Consider the following 18,235-nt stretch of genomic DNA (forward strand, 5'->3'; position numbering starts at 1 on the left):
TGTGTGTGTATGAGAGATGGAGGTCAGAGGACAAGCTGCTTAAGTTGGCTCTTTCCACCATGTGGGTCCTGGGGATCTAACTCAAGTTGCCAGGTATGGATGGCAACAGATGCCTTTATCCACTGAGCCATCTCGCCAGCCCCTCATTAACTTTTATGTGTATATTATTCACAAATAATTCACTCTCATGGCAGGAGACAGAGACAAGCAAAGAGAAAATAAACCACAAGCCCTTTCTTTTGCCTAAGTTTAAACATTTTCTTCTCATATTTATCTCCTCTCTTCTCCTCTCCTCTCCCCTCCCCCTCTCTTTGAGACAGGGTCTTTCCACATAGTCCTGGCTGTCCCAGAACTCACTATGTAGACCAGGCTAGGCTTGAACTCCCAGAGATTCATCTCCCTCTGCCTCATGAGTGCCGGAACTGAAGGGTTACACCACCACCGCCAGGGATTTTTTTTTTGCCCGAGCTGCCAAATACGACCTTGAGCTGCTGATCCTCTTGCCTCCACCTCCCCCAAACAGAGACGGCAGACCTCCATCTGCCGGCCTGGTCTGCTGAGATACTTAAGACTGAGCCCAGGGCTCGGTATGGTAAGCAAGCCCTCTACCAATGGGGCCACATCCCAACTCTTAAGTTCATGATAACGTAAGAGTGTGATTTCATTGGTATGTAAACAGGGTGGGTTCTTTAGGTTTAGAACTTTTTAAAAAAAATATTTATTTATTTATTTATTTATTTATTTATTTATTTATTATATGTGAGTACACTGTAGCTGTCTTCAGACACACCAGAAGAGGGCATCAGATCTTGTTACAGATGGTTGTGAGCCAGCATGTGGTTGCTGGGATTTGAACTCAGGACCTCTAGAAGAGCAGTCAGTGCTCCTAACCACTGAGCCATCTCTCCAGCCCTAGATCTAGAACTTTATCAATCACTATACGCACCCCATATTTTAGTCTGAAGCGATGAGGTAGCCTCTAAGGATACTGAGCAGATTAGGTTTAGAAAGTCACGCTATCCTTGGAAGGAGTCTCTGGACCCCGTCTCATTCCACTACCAGGGATCCCCATCACACTCTTCCACAGATGATGGGGCATTGTAGAAAAATGTTAACCATTTAACATTTAAGATGGCGGACACCTACCAACACTGTCTTGATGCACAGTGGCTGCCTATTAACCCACCCTTCTGAGGGGCAGTGCCCAAGGGCTGTTCACCTGAGTCAGGTGAGCATTTCTAGCTTAGTGGCCATCCTGGAAACTCTGCCAAGGCTGCTGTTTACTCTATCGTCTGTCTTCTCCTCCGTCCTATGTTTTGGTGTGTATGTGCAAGCGCCATACATGACGTGTGCAAGCCAGAGTTTCTCTTTCACTCGCTACCTATTTTCTCACTGACTCTGAAGCTCAGTGGAGCTTAATCAGGACAGGAAGGCCAGTGAGCTGCTGGGACCCTCCTGCATCTTGTCTCCCACCACTTCATGCCACCATGCACAGCTTCTTATGTTGGTACGGGGATCGGTCAGCACGTTACCCAATGAGCCACCTCTCAGTCCTCCAACTCTCTACTCTTCTTATCTGTCCTAAATTCTAAAATTAGATGGACAAATGTCTTCAGACTGGTTAGGGATGATGAACCTTCCATCTGCCCTGAGATGTCTGTGGCACATTCCTCAAAGGCATAGAAGGCTTGGCTTTTTGATGAACCCAGTTTCCTCCCACGGCCTGTTTCAGTCCAGTGCTTCCGGGCACTCCGACTGCCTGGGATAGACAGGTGGATTGCCTGGAAATGAAGCAGACAGAGGGCGAAACCATTGAGCCTGTGTGGAGAAGTCGGTTGTGAAATGAGGGATCGTGGGAGTCAGAGTCTCAGTCTCTTAAGTGAAGGCCAAGAGGAGAAGGAAGACAAAACAGAATGCCCGAGGGAATGGGGCTTTCTAGACAGAAAATTACGAAAGAAACACAGGGGATTGACATTCGTTGGTGTAGTCTATGGGGTTTAAAGAAGGGGAGTAGGCAGGGGTTAAGAGGGTCATTGGCAAGCTGTGTGGCTTTAACTCAGGTAATTAGTTATGTGTGTATGTGTCTGTATGTGCATGTCTGTGCCTGTGTGTGTGTGTGTAGGGGTTGGGTAGAAAAGGAAGGGAGAGAGTATGTACCAGAAATTAATCAGGTGTTTTCTGTCATTATCAACTTTCTGATTGTCTTTTTAAAGATTAGTTAATTATTATGTATGTGCGAGTTGTGAGGGCACGCATATGCTTTGGAGGATGTCAGGGATCCTGGAGCGAGGCTGGTGGCCTATAAGCTCTGGCAGTCCTCCTGTCTCCACGCCCCGAGCACAGCTGGAGTTACAGGAGTGCATGACTATGCTTCTGTAATTACTTGGATGCTGGGATTTGAACTAAAGCCCTCATGTTTGAATAGCAGGTGCTTTAACCTGTTGAACCCCTCCCTAGACCCCCAACTTTCTCTTTTGAGACAGGGTCTCTCACTGAACCTGGATCTTATTCATTTAGCTATCGGCTGCCCGGTGGGCTACAGGGACCCTCTTTTCTCTGCCAGGTCACCCAAATATTGGGATTACAAATGCATGCCACCACACCTGGGGGTGCTGGGGATGTGAAGGCATCTTCTTGCTTGTAAGGAAAGTACTTTACTGACTCAACCATTTCCCCAACTGTAATTAGAATATATATATATATATATGTATATATATATATAAAATCACTCACGTTGCATTACTGCTTCTCTCTTAGGTTAGGACGGTATGAGCATTTCCCCTCTTGAGCCAAGTACTACTCAAGCCCTGTCAATAGAGGGCGCTATGGAGATGCTACTGGGGAAAGGGTTGGTCTCTCTCAGGCTTGGATTCTGGAGGGCGTGTGTTCAGTCTGTGGGAAAGGATGTTGTTCTGCCCTGCTGCGTGCCTGGAGGGCAGTTACTCAATGACCTTGCAGTCCTGGCAGCGGGCCCAGGAACCACTTGGCTCTGGCCCTCCTGATGCAGGCACCCTGTGCGTTTTAGCCTTGCACTGGTAGTGCGCGACAACTTCCTTGGCACACCTGGCCTGTAACCTCACCTTGCCTGTGTCCCAGGAGACTTTCTGTTGTTCAATGACTGGCACCCAACTGCTGTTAAGGGAGTGTAAGGAACTCCTTTGCCACCCTGCTGGTGACAGCCACACCTTCTCCAGAGATGTCAGCAAATGACACCTTAGCCATAGAGAAAGGCTTTTAAAGTTTGCCCTTCCTTGGGCATTCAGCTTCAGCTCTATAGTAACCTCTACGTCCTCGTCCCATCTTGGTAGTTGCTTCCACCAGACATTAATAACTCCTGATATTACACTCCTTCTGTTCAGATAACTGTGATTTCTGCCTTCTGCTAGGGCCCCAGCTGATACTCATTGCATGCAGGTGCTGGGACCAGCTTGGAGAAATAACAGGGATGGTGAGAGCTGGAGTCCTGCCCTGGAAAAGTTACCAAGGCTATTTCTGAACTAAAAGGCAGAATAAAGAACGTGCTATAGAAGAAGGAAATGAACACACTGCAAACCTAGGGAGAGGAGGCGTGAATAAAACTCTATTATATATTCCCAATTTTCAGATGAGGAAAATTGAGGTTCAAAACCATAAGGTCAGTCAGTCAGCAACAAAGTTCAGAGTGGAGGGCCTGGCTCCCGGCTCTCCAACTAGGTTCCCCATGATTGAAGACTTGTTTTTCATAGCCCTCCTGAGAAGACCATCACCAGCACAAAGTACTTCCTGCTTCCTTCTAGGAAGATTACCCTGGAGTCTGACTACTCATAAAATGTATGTTCTGGTCACCACCGAGCGTGCCCTTAAGACTTGGTGTTCACTAATCCCTGGTTCAGTAGCTCAGGTGTTCTATTAGGAGCAAACTTTGTACACTCACCGGTCTCTCTTGATAACAAGAGGCTTAATTTGTGCCAAAGCCCCTGAAATACCAAGCGTGCGGAAGTCCGCTTGACTACGGCTCTGCAGTCAATACTTCTGGGTGGGTTTCTAGTGCCTGAACTCAGGATCACATAAGGGCAACATTTTGAGGTGTGAGACATTAGAGAGACCAGTATGCTCTAGTGTTCAAGGTTTTAGGAGAAGCCTCTATGTTTTCAGTAAGTCTAAAGAAGGAGTCAGAGAACAGATAAGGAAGATATCTATCTATCCAGTGCTGACCTCTGACCTCCACGTGCATGTGCACACATGTGCATCAGCACCTGCACGCATGTCTATACACACATTAACATGTATGTACACACACACACATGCACGCACGAACTCACACACGGACGCACGCGCACATGCATACACACACTTTTGGGAATGTACACTTTGAGAATTTGTCTTAAAGTGAGTCACTTAAATTAAGCTGAAAAGATTTAGATACAAAGATTCTTAACAATGGGATGACAAGGGAGAGAAATCAGAAACTGGGGGAAGGAGATTTGCATATTTCACTGTGGGATCATGGCCACGGTAGTGAGGATGGATCTGCGTGATCAGCTCCTTTCTGTCACACGGACTGGGGAGCGCGCTCTGGCTTCCTTTCCATTGCTGTGTGTCTGTAAATAGAATGTGTCCTATTCCCAGCCGTCTGGACTTCTCCCGGAAAAGGATCATCTTCCTAGACTTTTGTATTATTTTGTCTCATTTCCAAATTTTATAATTTTTTGGGGGGGAGGGGAGTGGGATTTGCAGCCTATTGGAAATGGTTTGGAAATCCAGATGCATGGATTCTGGGTTCCATTCTTGGTATTAGCAACTTCTGTGGTTTAAGGTTCAAACTCAGGGTGTGTGTGTGTGTGTGTGTGTAGGGCGTACCTTTATGTTAGCATGTGTGAGAGACACTGGGTTTAATTCCCACTCCCCAAAGGAGACACGTTTCTAAGCTTAGATGAGAGCTCTTTGTACTGCCACGCAATCTCTCTGTAAACATGAAAGAATTCTAAAAAACAAATTGTATATTATTATCATTATTATTTAAACTGAGGGTGTAAGTAGAAAGGGGGGGGCACAGGTATCCTTTAGTACCAAACCTCAAAGAAGATGCTTCAGTTCCTCACATAAACGGCACAGCGTCTACCTAACGCTACATCTTTTCCCCAAGCAAACCATTCCCACGTGCTTTTGGTTTGTTTGGCTTTCTCTGTAGTGTGTTGGTTGAGGCTATGTGCAGAGGCAGGACAGAGATGGCCGATGGGTAGGGATTTTGAGAAAAACCTACCAGTCGTCTCATTTTATGCTTCAGATACAATTGAAAGGACAAGGCGACCCAGCCAAGCCACTGTTCCCTTCTACTAGATTTTCAGCATCTGGGATGTGATTAATTAAGACATACCAAGGAAGGGCAGCGAGGAGGGGCGCTGAAAGCAGAAGGCTGTTTTACTGCTGCCTCGTTGCGCCTGTCCTCGCCTTACTCCTGTCACTGGGATGAAATATCCTGATGATAAGCAACTTCGGGGAGAGAGGGGTTTATTTTAGCTCATAATTCCAATTTACAGTCCATCTCTGCAATTTATAACCCGGTACTGCGGAGAAGTCACGGTGCCAGGAGCCCGAGGCAGCTCGTCATATCACCGCCGCGGTCAGGGGCAGAGGGAACGCATGCGTGCTTCGCGCTCAGCGAGCCTTCCCTGCTCTCTTTGCTCTGGGGCCCCAAACCAGGACACGGCGCTGCCCACTTTCAAGCTGGGTCTTTCCACATTTGTTAAGACCATCACGATAATCCCCCGCATACCTGTTCACAGGTCAATATGATCTAGGCAATCATTCGGTAGGTGGGTAAATGTTTATACCCCTACTAGGTACGTTTCACAGTGGGCCCCTCAGAGGTGGAAGATAAGGTCTTACGGGACTTGGCATTTTGTGAAGACTAGATTTAAAACAAGATTTAGCCAAACAACACACTAGATCACATGATCCATACGCTATCAAAACGCCAAACCTCAAAGATGCTTCAGCTCCTCTCATACAGGATTCGGCATATTCATAAATCCACCTCTTTTCACAAAGTGAATCGTTCTTTCTGTTTGGTTGGTTTTTTGCTCTTTCAAGGCAAGGTTTCTCCATGCAGCCCTGGTTGTCCTAGAACTCACTCTGGAAAACGGGCTGGCCTTGAATTCAAAGAGGTCTGCCTCTGCCTCTGGAACGCTGGGATTAAAGGTGTGTACCACCACCACCCAGAAACTGCTAGTCTTTGAAATGCCCAACACAATGCATTTGTACAGCTTTTAAAACATTATTTTGTAAATTATTTTAAAAGTGTCAATATGTAAATTAGTGCAGGTGCCCGGATACATGCATGAAGGTCAGAGGAAAAGTGTGTGTGTGTGGGGGGCTAGTGCTGGCCTTCCAATCCTTTTTATCATTTATATTATGTATAATGTATAATATAATATATTATGTATAATTAATATATAATATATATTATGTGTAATATATATTATATATTTTACTTCTTCACTTTACATCCCACTTACTTTCCCGTCTCCTGGTCACCTCCTACCACAATCCTTCCCCCCACCTCCTTCTCCTCCTTCTCTGAGCAGGTGGAGGCCCCCTGGGTATCCCCCTACCCTGATACAGCAAATTTCTTTAGGGTTAGGCACATCCTCTCCCACTGAGGCCAGGCAAGGCAACCGAGCTAGAAGAACATGTCCCACGGATAGGCAGTCCCTTTTGGGATAGCCCATTCCCATTGCTCCGGACCCACAAGAAGACCAAGCCGCACTTCTACCGATATGTGGGGAGGCGTAGGTCCAGCCTGTGTATGCTTCTTGGTTGGTGGTTCACACTCTGAGAACCCCAACAGTTCAGGTTTATTGACTCTGTTGGTCTCCCTGTGGAGTTATTACCTGCTTGGGGGCTGCAATCCTTCCTCCTCTTCTTCCTTAAGAGTCCCCAGGCTCCATCCACTGTTCGACTGTGGGCGTCTGCATGTGTCTGAGTCAGCAGCTGGATGGAGCCTCTCCGAGGACAGCCATGCTAGACTCCTGTCTGCCAGCATAACTGAGTATCATTAATAGTGTCTGGGATTGGTGCCCACCCATGGGATGGGTCTCACTACCACCACCACCACCACACCCTCCCCTTTTTAAAAATGATGTTTCTGTGCTGTGTCTATGTGAGAGTACGTGCATGTGAGTGCAGCTGAGGTCAGAAGGGGGCTTCACATGACCAAGAGCTAGGGTTACAGGTGGCCGAGCCTCCAACGCGGTTGCTCAAACTAAGACCAAGAGTTTGATTGATTTTGTGACAGGAGGAAAAGAAGAAGCCTATCCCATAGTGAGCTGCACCATGTGGCCCTGAGACCCCAGGGTCTAACCCACAATCTCTACGGTGGGGTGCCTACAGGACTGACTGCTGGTGCTGGCGGCCCTGGTGGGCAGAATGGGCCCCAGACTCACTCTGGAGTCGACCTTGGTCTTGGAGCGGAATCAGAGCCCCATCTGGCCGTGCAGTGAGAGGCGAGCTGCTTTCATTTAATCCCCATCAAACGTTCCATTCGCCCCAGGCTTTAGGGGTATTACGGCTGGGTGGATTGACTGGAATGCTGGGTAAACAGCAGCCTCTCTCTGGAGAGGGCTCTGGTGGACAGCATCATTAGACTTTTGGTCAGGCAAAAGGGAAGAGTTTTCCAACGCCAGCAAAGAGGGGTAAAGCAACCTGAAGGCCAGGGGTTCAATTCCCCACCCCCCTGGCGCCCCCCTTCGGCCCCAGATGCTCTGAAGGAACGCTGTTCCTGGAAAGTGGTGAGCCTACACGGCCTGCCAGGCTGGATGTCTTTGCTGTCCTTATGCTGTGCTTGGCTTCAGGGACAACTTGACTCCCTTTCATGGCATTAGGTTTGAGGGACCGTTCTACTTGTGTTGTTGTTTTTCTAAATGCATGAACTCATGGAACCCAGGTTGTCTTTGGAATTACTAGGCACGTGGTTGAGGACAGCCTTGAATTCCTGATCCTCCCAAGAGCTGCCGCTGCAAGCTTACACCATGATGCCTGGTTTGTGTAGGGACTGGGATAGAACTCAGCCCATAATGTGTCTAGACAAGCACTGGCACACCAGGCTACATGCCCAGCCCTTTGTTACATTTTAAATGTTTACTGCTCCGTTTTTCTCTCCAGATCACATAAATTTTTTACTTCCACTAACTTTTACATTGTTACTTTAAAAATGTTTACTATACATTATATACAAATATATAGTATATATGTATGAACCCATGCTGTGAAAATGTTTTACTACTGGGCTCACACCCAGCGTGATTTTCCTTTTCCTTTTGTTTTTTAATTGGATATTTTTATTTACATTTCAAATGTTATCCCTTTTCTGGTTTCTCATCCATAAAACCCCTATCCTACCCTTCCCCCCAGTGTGATTTTCTAAAAAAAAATAATTTTAATTGAAAATTTATGAAGCCCAGCACACACACACACACACACACACACACACACACACACACACACACAAATGTGTAATTACATTTGGGAAGTGACCTAATCATTGTCTTAAATATCTATCATCTTTCTCTCTCTCTCTCTCTCTCTCTCTCTCTCTCTCTCTCTCTCTCTCTCTCTAATTTGCTTAATTTTTTTCACGTGCATTGGTGTCCGATTCCCTGGAACTTGAATCACAGACAGTTGCGAGCTGCCATGTGGGTGCTGGGAATTGAACCCGAGTCCTTCAGAAGAGCAGCCCGTGATCTTAAACACACTGAGCCATCGCTCTAGCTCCCTGGCTTGATTCTGATATTAGTCGTTGAAGAACCATTTTCTGTATCACTTTTAACTAGCTAAAATAGAACTCTCTGCCAAGATGGATTTCGAGATGGAGCTTAGGAGAAATTTGGCAGAGGAGCTGCTGAGGAAATCCAGAACCTTGTACGTTACCAGGCAAGCACTCTGTCACCGAAAGACACCACAGCCTTGATGCTAATTCCCCTCCCTACCCCAAGACAGAATCCTCTTAACAGTTTAACTGGGCCCTGAATTCATGAGCCTCCCGACACTGCCTCTTAAGTATGGGAATTATGGGTATGTACTGCCACAGTCTGATTCTCAGTCTGAGGACAAGGAGACACACAGTGGGGTCTGGAATTGTTGAGCCTGACCCTTTCCTGGGAGAGACCACACACCTTCCAGTCTGTACCCTTCCAATAAAAAGTAAAAGTATTTTACTTTTTAAAAGTATTTCTGAACTCTCTCTCTCTCTCTCTCTCTCTCTCTCTCTCTCTCTCTCTCTCTCTCTCTCTCAGAAAACTAGTCAAGCACGAGGAAGAGATTAGCAGGCATCCTAAAGCCCTTCAGTTTGTTGAGTACAGCACAAATGAAAATTTAGAAATTGGCTAGCATACATGAGGTCCTCAGTTCTACCTCTGTAAACCAAGCACCATGGTCCAATCCTGTGATACCAGCACTGGGAGCTACGGTCAGAAGATTGGAAGTTTCAGATCATTCTCTGCTAAGAGCACTGACTGCTCTGCCAGAGGTCCTGAGTTCAAACCCCAGCAACCACAGGATGGCTCACAACCATCTGTAATGGGATCTGATTCCCTCTTCTGGTGTGTCTGAAGGCAGCTACGGTGTACTCATATAAATAAAATAAATAAATAAAATCTTAAAAAACAAATAAACAAAACCAAAAAAAAAAAAAAAACCAGGCAAAGAACAAGCCTCCAGCTGCAGAGAAGACCCAGTACCATCTTGTTTATAAACACAAACAATGGCACTGCACTTTCATTAAAAAACCACGCACATATGTGTCTGTGTGTGTCTGTGTGCATGTGAGGTAAACGCCCTTGGTGGCTGGAAGAGGGCAGCCTGACATGGGTAGTGGGAATCGAACTTGGGTCCTCTGAATTATAAGCTACTGAGTCATCTCTCCAGCCCTCAGTTTTCCAGTGGTATCTTTCCAACAGTTAAAATGTAGTACCGACCCATCACCCTCAGACAGACCCGTAGCACATCCTCCATGCACTCAAGCTCTGGAAACCATAGACACATCCTATTGCTTGGGCTCTGTAAGGGTCTCAGACAGAACCTTGGTACCAAGTTTGCCTACCACTGGTAAGACCCCCATGTGTGGCTCTTAGCACTTTATAGAAGACAGAAGCCCCAGGCATGGAAGGGAAACTCGGAGAACGTAACGTTGGAGACAGGCTTAGCACAGCCCCCTCCTGACCCTCGTCACTGTGCAGGCTTTCAGAGTTTGTGCCTTTCTAGCGTTGAACCGTTGTTTCCTGTCGTGCGGGCGACGTTTACCCATTTCTCTGAATAGAGAGAGTTGGGAACGGAAAGCATCTGAGGACGGGTTTTTGCATGAACACGAGTTTCCGCACAGGAGTGGGCTTCCTGGGTTGTGGGGTATGTGCTGATTCTCCCATTGACACAGGGATCAGTGCTCCTACAGTAGAGTAAATAGTGCTCCCTCCCCGACTCAGGTCTACCAGAAAGCTCAAGAAAGACCTTATTAGAAAACAGGGACTTTGAACATGTAATTAGTCAAAGGTCTTATGATGAAATTCTGGGTAGAGGAGGGTCCCTAAATCTGATCCTGATAAGAAGGGGAAGGGATGCAGACACAGTGAAGGCAGTGAGCACCTGGTGTGGGGAAAACACCACAGAGACAGATATGGAGACAGAAGGGGTGGAGACGCAAGCCAAGGAATGTTTGGCGGCGCCATTAGATGCTGGAAGAGACAAAGAAGGAAGCTTGAGAGGGCCTTTAGAGGACCACGGACTCCTTGAGTTCAACCCTCTGACCTCCAGCACAGTGAGGTCAGAACACTTCTATTGTGTGGAGACACTTGTATGGTAGTCTAGGAAACTCCCACAATCCTCTACTCACACCCAGGCCGCAATGATGCCCGCCACCCTAAACACGTGGCTTTGTTCTCAGTGACCAGGCAGGAGCTTCTGAGAGGCCCCAAGGTACACAGGTGCTTTCTATTCTCCACCTCCCGGAAAGGTTATAGAACTGTGTATCGACAGACAGAGACCCGCTGAGCGCAATCCGTCCGAGGGGATGGAGGGGCAGGAGTAACTCAGGGCCATGACTGTGAGGTTGGTGAAGTTCAACACAGAGGTCATCAGTAAAGACTGGGTAGAACAGGGACACGATGATCAAAGAGCAAAGGACAGTGGGTAAAGTGGCAAGGTGGAGACAGGATGAAAAGGGTGGTGGGGTGGACACAACTGTGGAGAATTCTCAGCCATGATGCCTTTGAGGGAAGTAACACTTCGAATTGGGGGGGGGTGGGGGTGGTGGTGGTGGTGGTGGTGGTGGTGGTGGTGGTGGTGGTGGTGGTGTTCAAGTCTAAAAGCGACTCGCGCAAAATAAGAGGAAGGCACTTAACTATTTCAAGCCATGCCTCAAGGTTGCCCACCCCACCCAAGAGGACCTCAGGAATCCCCAGGCTCCTGTGAGTGAGGCTATGTGGGGAAAAAGCAAGACAGCACCAATGTGGAAAAGACGTTTATGGGGGATAGGGAATGGGAGTGGGGAGGGGGTGTAGGAAATCACTGCCACCAACAGCCTAGTCAGGCGCTCCAGGCCACGACAACTAATTATGGGTGAGGCAGAGACATTCAGTACAGCCGTATAGCAAGGTCACAAATGCTACTGCCGAATTCATCAGCTAAAAAGGCTTTAAAAGGTGGGGGGTGGGGGGAGAACTTGTAAGTTTAGGTTCCAAGGGTGGCTGTAACAAGGTTCCATTCAGAAGTTGTTCTAATTTTGATGCAGATGGCAGCCTAGGAGCAAAGCCTCTCCCTGGGTGGGCCACAGCCTCCTTTGGACACAGAGGTGCCCGGGAGATGGGGCCCGGCACCTCCCGTGGGCAGGTGTGGGTATTGGCGCAGAGACGGCTGTATGGTTTCCCTGCAGTAAGATCAATAATGGGTCCAAAAATAAATCTCAGAAGCTGAGCTTAAAATAGCTCCAATTTCTCCCAGTTCTTTCTTATTTCGGTTCACAAGGTGGTCTCTGGGAGCCGGAATGGCTGGTTTTCTCTCTCACGTTGACAAATTGAAATCGAACCTGAAACTGCTGGCAGACCCACGTTTGCCTGGCCTGCACCAGCCTCACCTGGAGGTGACTTTGGTTTCCTGGTTCCCTCAACGTTTTTTTTCTTTTCTTTCTTTTAGCTCACACAATGAGTGCTTTGTACAGAGGCAGAGTTTCTGATACAGAATAGTTAAGGTATGGGGGGTTTTATTTTTGTGACTAACTCAGCCTTGAGGGAAGAGAATGAAATACAGGGGACAGAAAAGGCTTGCGGGGACCTGGCTGGGGTCACCATGTAAGAGTGGGCAAAGGGATGAGGCCTGCACCCTGGCTTGCTTCTGCCGTCCACCAAATGAGTATCCTGAGGTGTTTCAGGGCCTTCGTCTCTATCCAGCTCATTCCTACTGAACCTCTCCGGGCAAAACAATGCATCAGGCACCAGCCCCAAACCACTGAAGAATCATAAGAGACCGCATCTATTGTCAGGGAAAAAAAAAAAATCAAGGAACAAACTGTTTCCTGGTAGTTTGTGATTTTTTTGATTCCCCACCCCCTTTCTGTGTGGATGGGTTATAAACTCCCTGAGCGACAAAGTCAGGAACCAGGCACAGAACCCATGGCAGAGCTCCATTTGTCCCCACCTGAGATAGCTGTAGAAGCCTCTAGGAGGAGCTACCCAACCAAGACAAGGGGGAGGATAGGCTTGGCCCAGCATATGGTGGGGATGTCGTTGGTGACTGGGGCTCTGGCCAAGGGCATGATAAGGTCTGCAGGCTCAGCGGGATCTGTGCAGGATGGTTTTCCTCAATGAGGAGGCACCGCCTGCTGCCTCAGCCTTTCTCTCCAGTTATCGGCTTTGGATTGAATGTCATCTTTAAGAAACAGCCCCACCCTGCTTCTCTTCCCAGTGGACTAGAACAGTTATTTTTAAGAATAAGCGGTGTTTCTCTCTCCCCCACTCTTCCTCCCCCCCTTCTTCCTTCTCCCTTTCTGAAGCTGGGATAAAACTTGGGCCCCCTAAATGCTAGTCAAGTGTTCCACCATCGATTCCAATCCCATGATAATTCTGCATGTTCACATTGCTATAGCGGACATCTGTAACAACGTGAGTGTTTGATTGCTAATGACACAGCAGGCCTTTTGGATATCTCAGACACCTTTCTTGAGGCCCAGATCTATGTCACATGACCATGCCCATCTCTGGTCGGACCAAACATATTTAGATCTACGTTCACCATGTCCCCTACCCCAAACCCTCTGACTCCCAACATTTTAACCTTGGATCTTTTTGTGGTCTTTTAATCAACCTGGGTGTTATCTCACCATCTCATACTTCTCCTTCTCCCAGCATGCCAGACACTAAACTGGATGTATTCCATAGCCTCTATATCTCACCATCTGTTTCTATGACAGGTCCTCTAATCTTGCTGACATGGACAGCCATGGGGCTCGTCTTCCTGATATTCACATCTATTCATCCATCCATCCATCCATCCATCCATCCATCCATCCATCCATCCACCTACCCACACATCCACTCACTCACTCAACCATCCATCCACCTACCCACCCACCCATCAACCTACCCACACATCCACTCACTCACTTACCCAACCATCCACCCATCCATCCATCCATTCATCCATCCACCAACCCACTCACACACTCACTCATTCACTTACCCACTCACCCACCCACCCACCCACCCACCCACCCACCCATACACCTGCCCATGAATTTTCTTCCCAATCCACTAAGTCAGTTTCTTCAGTCCCACTGGAACATATCAACTTACGGCAGGAAGATCAGAGCCCAGGAGTGAAAATATCTGGTTCTAATTCTGAACCTATGTCTTAGAAGATAGGGGACCCTAGGAAGTCCTTCTGGCCATTCCAGCATCCGGGAGTGGTCCCTAAGCTGTTGAGACCCGTGAAGACAACAGGCGTGAAGGAGCTTTGCAGAGCTCCCAGCAGGACCGAAGATTACAGGCCAAGAGTGTCTATCTCCATTCATCAAGTCCCTCCCTTGTCCTCAAAGTCTGCCTTCCCCTCCTCCCAGCTCTGTCCGGTCCCCCCTCCTCAGGGTCTCTCACCTCCTCCCCAGGCCATGCTCTCTGCTTCAGCCTCTATGTTCTGGCCCCTGCTCCACCTTTGCCCTGAGGCCCCTCCCACTTCAGATCTGCCTGGCATCTCTCAAGATCACAGCGACTCCTATAAGGCATTTTAATCAGAGAGCAATATGTAATCACAGATTCATTTGGGGGTGACATCTGCTTAAAAATTGAATTCTTGGGCTCCCACAGGCACTCGCCTCTAACTGATGGAATTGACAAGGGGACACTGCCTCCGCTTGGTGGTTTGTCTTGGCTGATGTTACTTTTGTTAAATTTGGATGTCATATATCACTATGAGATTCCGAGAGAGGTTGAACAAGTATCTATTGATTCTTAAGTTGTGGAATAAGGTCAGATGTACAAGAAGTAACACTCTCGTGATTTATTTTATTTTAAAAAAATTTAAAAAAGATTTTACTTGGAAAAAAAAAGGTTTTAGTTTTGGTTATGAGTATCTTTGTGGGCCCATGAGTACAGTGCCCACAGCGGCCAGCAGAGGGCGCCAGATACCCTGGAACTGGAATTACAAGTAGTTGCAAGGCACCTGATGTGGGTGCTGGAAACCAAACCTGGGCCCTCTAGGAGAGTGGTAGACATTCTTAACTGTTGAGTGGCTTCTCCAAGCCCTCCTGTGCTTATTATTTTTTCAAAAATGGCAGTGCAGGGTTGGGCCTCACACATCCTGGTCAACCTCAGGACCACTGAGCCACGGCTGAAGCTTGCCCGTTATGATTTTCTTATGAAGAACCCTATGTCTCCTAACCTGTGTAACTGGTGTAAATGTTTCAGTGACAGGATTGGACAGCTGCTTCTGGACATGGGGACAAGATATACTTAACCCTTTCATACAGCAACCCTTTCATTCTGCTGAATTCTGCAAGTCTGAGCAGGGGTCCCACTAAGGAACAGTCACCACTACAGTCCCATCAAGTACCCCAAGCACACAGGGACCGTGCTAGAAGGTCAGGCCTCTGGCTCACCTCTGCATCCCTCAGTTCCAGTTCAGTTTTGTTTTCCGGGGGGCGGGGGGGGGAGTGGTTTCAAGACAGGGTTTCTCTGTGTAGCCCTGGCTGTCCTGGAACTCACTCTGTAGACCAGGCTGGCCTCAAACTAAGAGCTTTGCCTGCCTCTGCCTCCCTAGTGCTGGGATTAAAGTTGCGAGCCACCACAGCCACTTGGATGGTCCCTCATGGACCTCGTCTCAACAACAACAACAACAACAACAACAAATGAATACATTTTATAATTTTTTTTTGCTATTGTTGAACTGACCTGTTCTATACTATGAACCAAGGATTTACATATACTTACTTATTTATTTCTTTGTTTACAGTTTGTGCATGTGCACCTGTCAAGGATAGAGGTCAGAGAATAACCTTTGGTGATTGGCTTTCTCCTTCCACCTGATAGGTTTTGGGCATTGAACTCAGGTCATCAGACCTGGCAGCAAGCACCTTTTCCTGCTGAGCCCTCTTGTAGGACCAAAAACTATATTCAAACCCTGAGTTTTAAATTAGCATGTTTGTTGTAGTTGAGTCTTCCTTTCTTTCCTTTCCTTTTCTTTTTTTGCCTGCTAGCAGGTGACATCTTGTGACAGCCAACAAATAGTAGCAGATGTCAAAGTTCGAAAAAAAAAATTACCTGAGAAAAAACTAGGACTTAGACCAATCAGGTTTATTGTTCATGAATATGGGGAAGGGGGCTAACTTCAAATTGATTTTTAAGGCTGAATCTTGTGAATGGAGAGAGTAGTTTGAGAGTCATGCCCCGGGAGCAAGGACAGCAGTCTGAGGGATGACTTGAATTCCTTGCCGTGCCTTCTGATGTGTTCTATTAATAAATCATGTTTTAATGGGAACATAAAATACCTTGACAGAATCCTGATGCTTTAACACAAGTTCTTGTTTGGTGGCTTTGGGGTAGGTGTCTAACAAGCTCTCAGGTGGTGCTGAAGCTAATGTGAGACAGTCAGCCTGGGCTTGCATTAGATTCCTTGCCTCTCTGGGAAGAGGTCTATTAAGAGACTTCTCTGAAAAGGATTAAGGTCTTAACCAGGGCCCTGACTGATCAAATGGAGAAGCAGGGACATCATACACACCCCTGCTGCCCCCATGGGGATGAGGATCAAACTGGGGGTGAGTTACCTCATCAGCCCAGGATGGGAGCACTGTTTAAGAGGTTAGACCATCCGACATACTTGAATTCGGGACAAAAGGCGAACTTAACGCTAGTGAATTTGGCCAGTTTTGTTGTGTGATCAGATCTACATCCATCTGACTTCATGTTTTCTTTCTCTCCGTCTCCCCCATTCACCCCAAACCCAAGGTCTCATGTAGCCGAGGCTGGCCTTAAACTTATTCTATAGTAGAGGATGGCCCTAAACTTCAATTTTCTTTCCATGTGGATGCTGGGATTATCAATGGATACCACCACACCTAGTTTAGGCAGTTTGTGGGATGAACCCAGGGCTTCATTTATGCTGGGCAAACGTTCTATTATTGATGGAGCGACGTTCCCCCAACCCCTGATCGTGGTTGGGTTATTACTATCATCTTTAAGTGGGATCTCACTTAATTTCTTAGGCAAGTCTCGAACTCATGGGCTCAAATGCTCTTCCTGCCTCAGTCTCCCTGGTGCCCACTCTCGGAAGCCAACTTGTAAGAGCTCAGCACATCTGAGGCAATGACTCCAGGAAGGCTCGGTCCACACTTTGCTGGAGTCAGAGGCCAGGTTGGGATCATCAGGCCTCCGGGATTCTTCCTGCTCTACCTCAGGGTGACTTTGTAACAACATCTGGAGCCCATGCTGACAATGACCCCTCCCCCAGCTCTGGACAAACACGGCGTGGACAAAAATAAATATTTTAAAGATATATAAATAAATATAAAATTAAAAAAAGATGAATAAAGGACACCAGAGTCTTCTCAAACGCCAGACAAGAAGACACCAGGGTGCCATCTGTGCGCATAAAGGTCACATAGTATGGCTACAGAACCCTGTGGAAGAGGCATGGTGGGAATCTATAAGACACAGCTAGGAAAACCAGAGAATAAGCAACAGTCCCAGAATGAGCAAAACAGAAAAACCTCTCAGGCACACAGAACTCACCACTAGAGGCAACATGAGGTCATGGATCAGAGGACCAATAAATAGTGGAGGGGGGCACAGTAGGGCGGACTTGTCATGCTTGTACTTGGAGCGTGATGGCCGAAGGATCAGGTGTTCAAGGCTGGCCGCAGCTATATAGAATTGAAGGCCAGCCTGGGCTACGTGAAACTCTGGCCCCAATAAACAAGACTAAACAAATTGGCAAAACGTAAATACGCCTGTGTACCAGATTGTACTGTTGGCTCAATGTCCGACTTCCAGGTTTTAATCATTGCACCGAGGTTACATAAAAGAAAGTCCTTGTTCCTAGGACACACACACTGACGTATTCAAGGGTGAAGGGTCATTGCGCCTGCAACTTACTCTCAATGAGTTCTAGGGGAAAAGTCATACGTAAATATTTACAGAGACGAGATGACTTGAATAGGAAAAAAAAAAAGCTCTAACAACTGGAGGCTCTGAAACGGCTTCTGGAAGGCATGAGGCTTTTCAGTAGGGTATGCGGGAGGAGCCCTTCATGGTTTATTTTATACCGGCGAAAGCAGGACTTCTGGGCACATCATCCAGTCTTTGAGAAATGTTTAGACCAGAGATGCCTGCTACTGGCAGTGCTTTGTGCCCGGAATAGGGGATCTGAGGGTCTTGGGCTGTCCACCTCAGCTCCACTGCACAATAGAACCCAAGAGTTGGCCCCCCTTCGTGGAATCAGAGAGCTACAACCTAGATGAGCAACTGGACTGTGAGGGAAGGAGTCTTGGGCTGATGAGATGGCACAGTGTGTAAAATATTTGCTCTGTAGTTATGAGGACCAGGTTCAAATCCTCACCACGGCAATATCTAGCGTAAGGAGCTAGAGGACAAGGGGGTCCCTAGAGCCACTGGCCAGCTAGCCCTAGCCAATTGGGGAGTGTCAGGTTCAGTTAAAGCATTGGTTCTCAACCTCTGGGTTGAGACCCAAATCGTATTTACATTATGATCTGTAGCAGTATCAA

General features: G+C 47.4%; 1 protein-coding gene across 2 annotated transcripts in view; it reads right to left on the reverse strand.

Annotated features, from left to right (window-relative positions):
- Pitpnc1 (phosphatidylinositol transfer protein, cytoplasmic 1) overlaps positions 1–18,235 on the reverse strand; it is a 264,927-nt gene that overhangs the window by 45,543 nt on the left and 201,149 nt on the right.

This window comes from Rattus norvegicus, chromosome 10 (assembly GCF_021556685.1).
Source record: "Rattus norvegicus strain SHRSP/BbbUtx chromosome 10, alternate assembly SHRSP_T2T, whole genome shotgun sequence".
Lineage (NCBI taxonomy): Eukaryota > Metazoa > Chordata > Mammalia > Rodentia > Muridae > Rattus > Rattus norvegicus.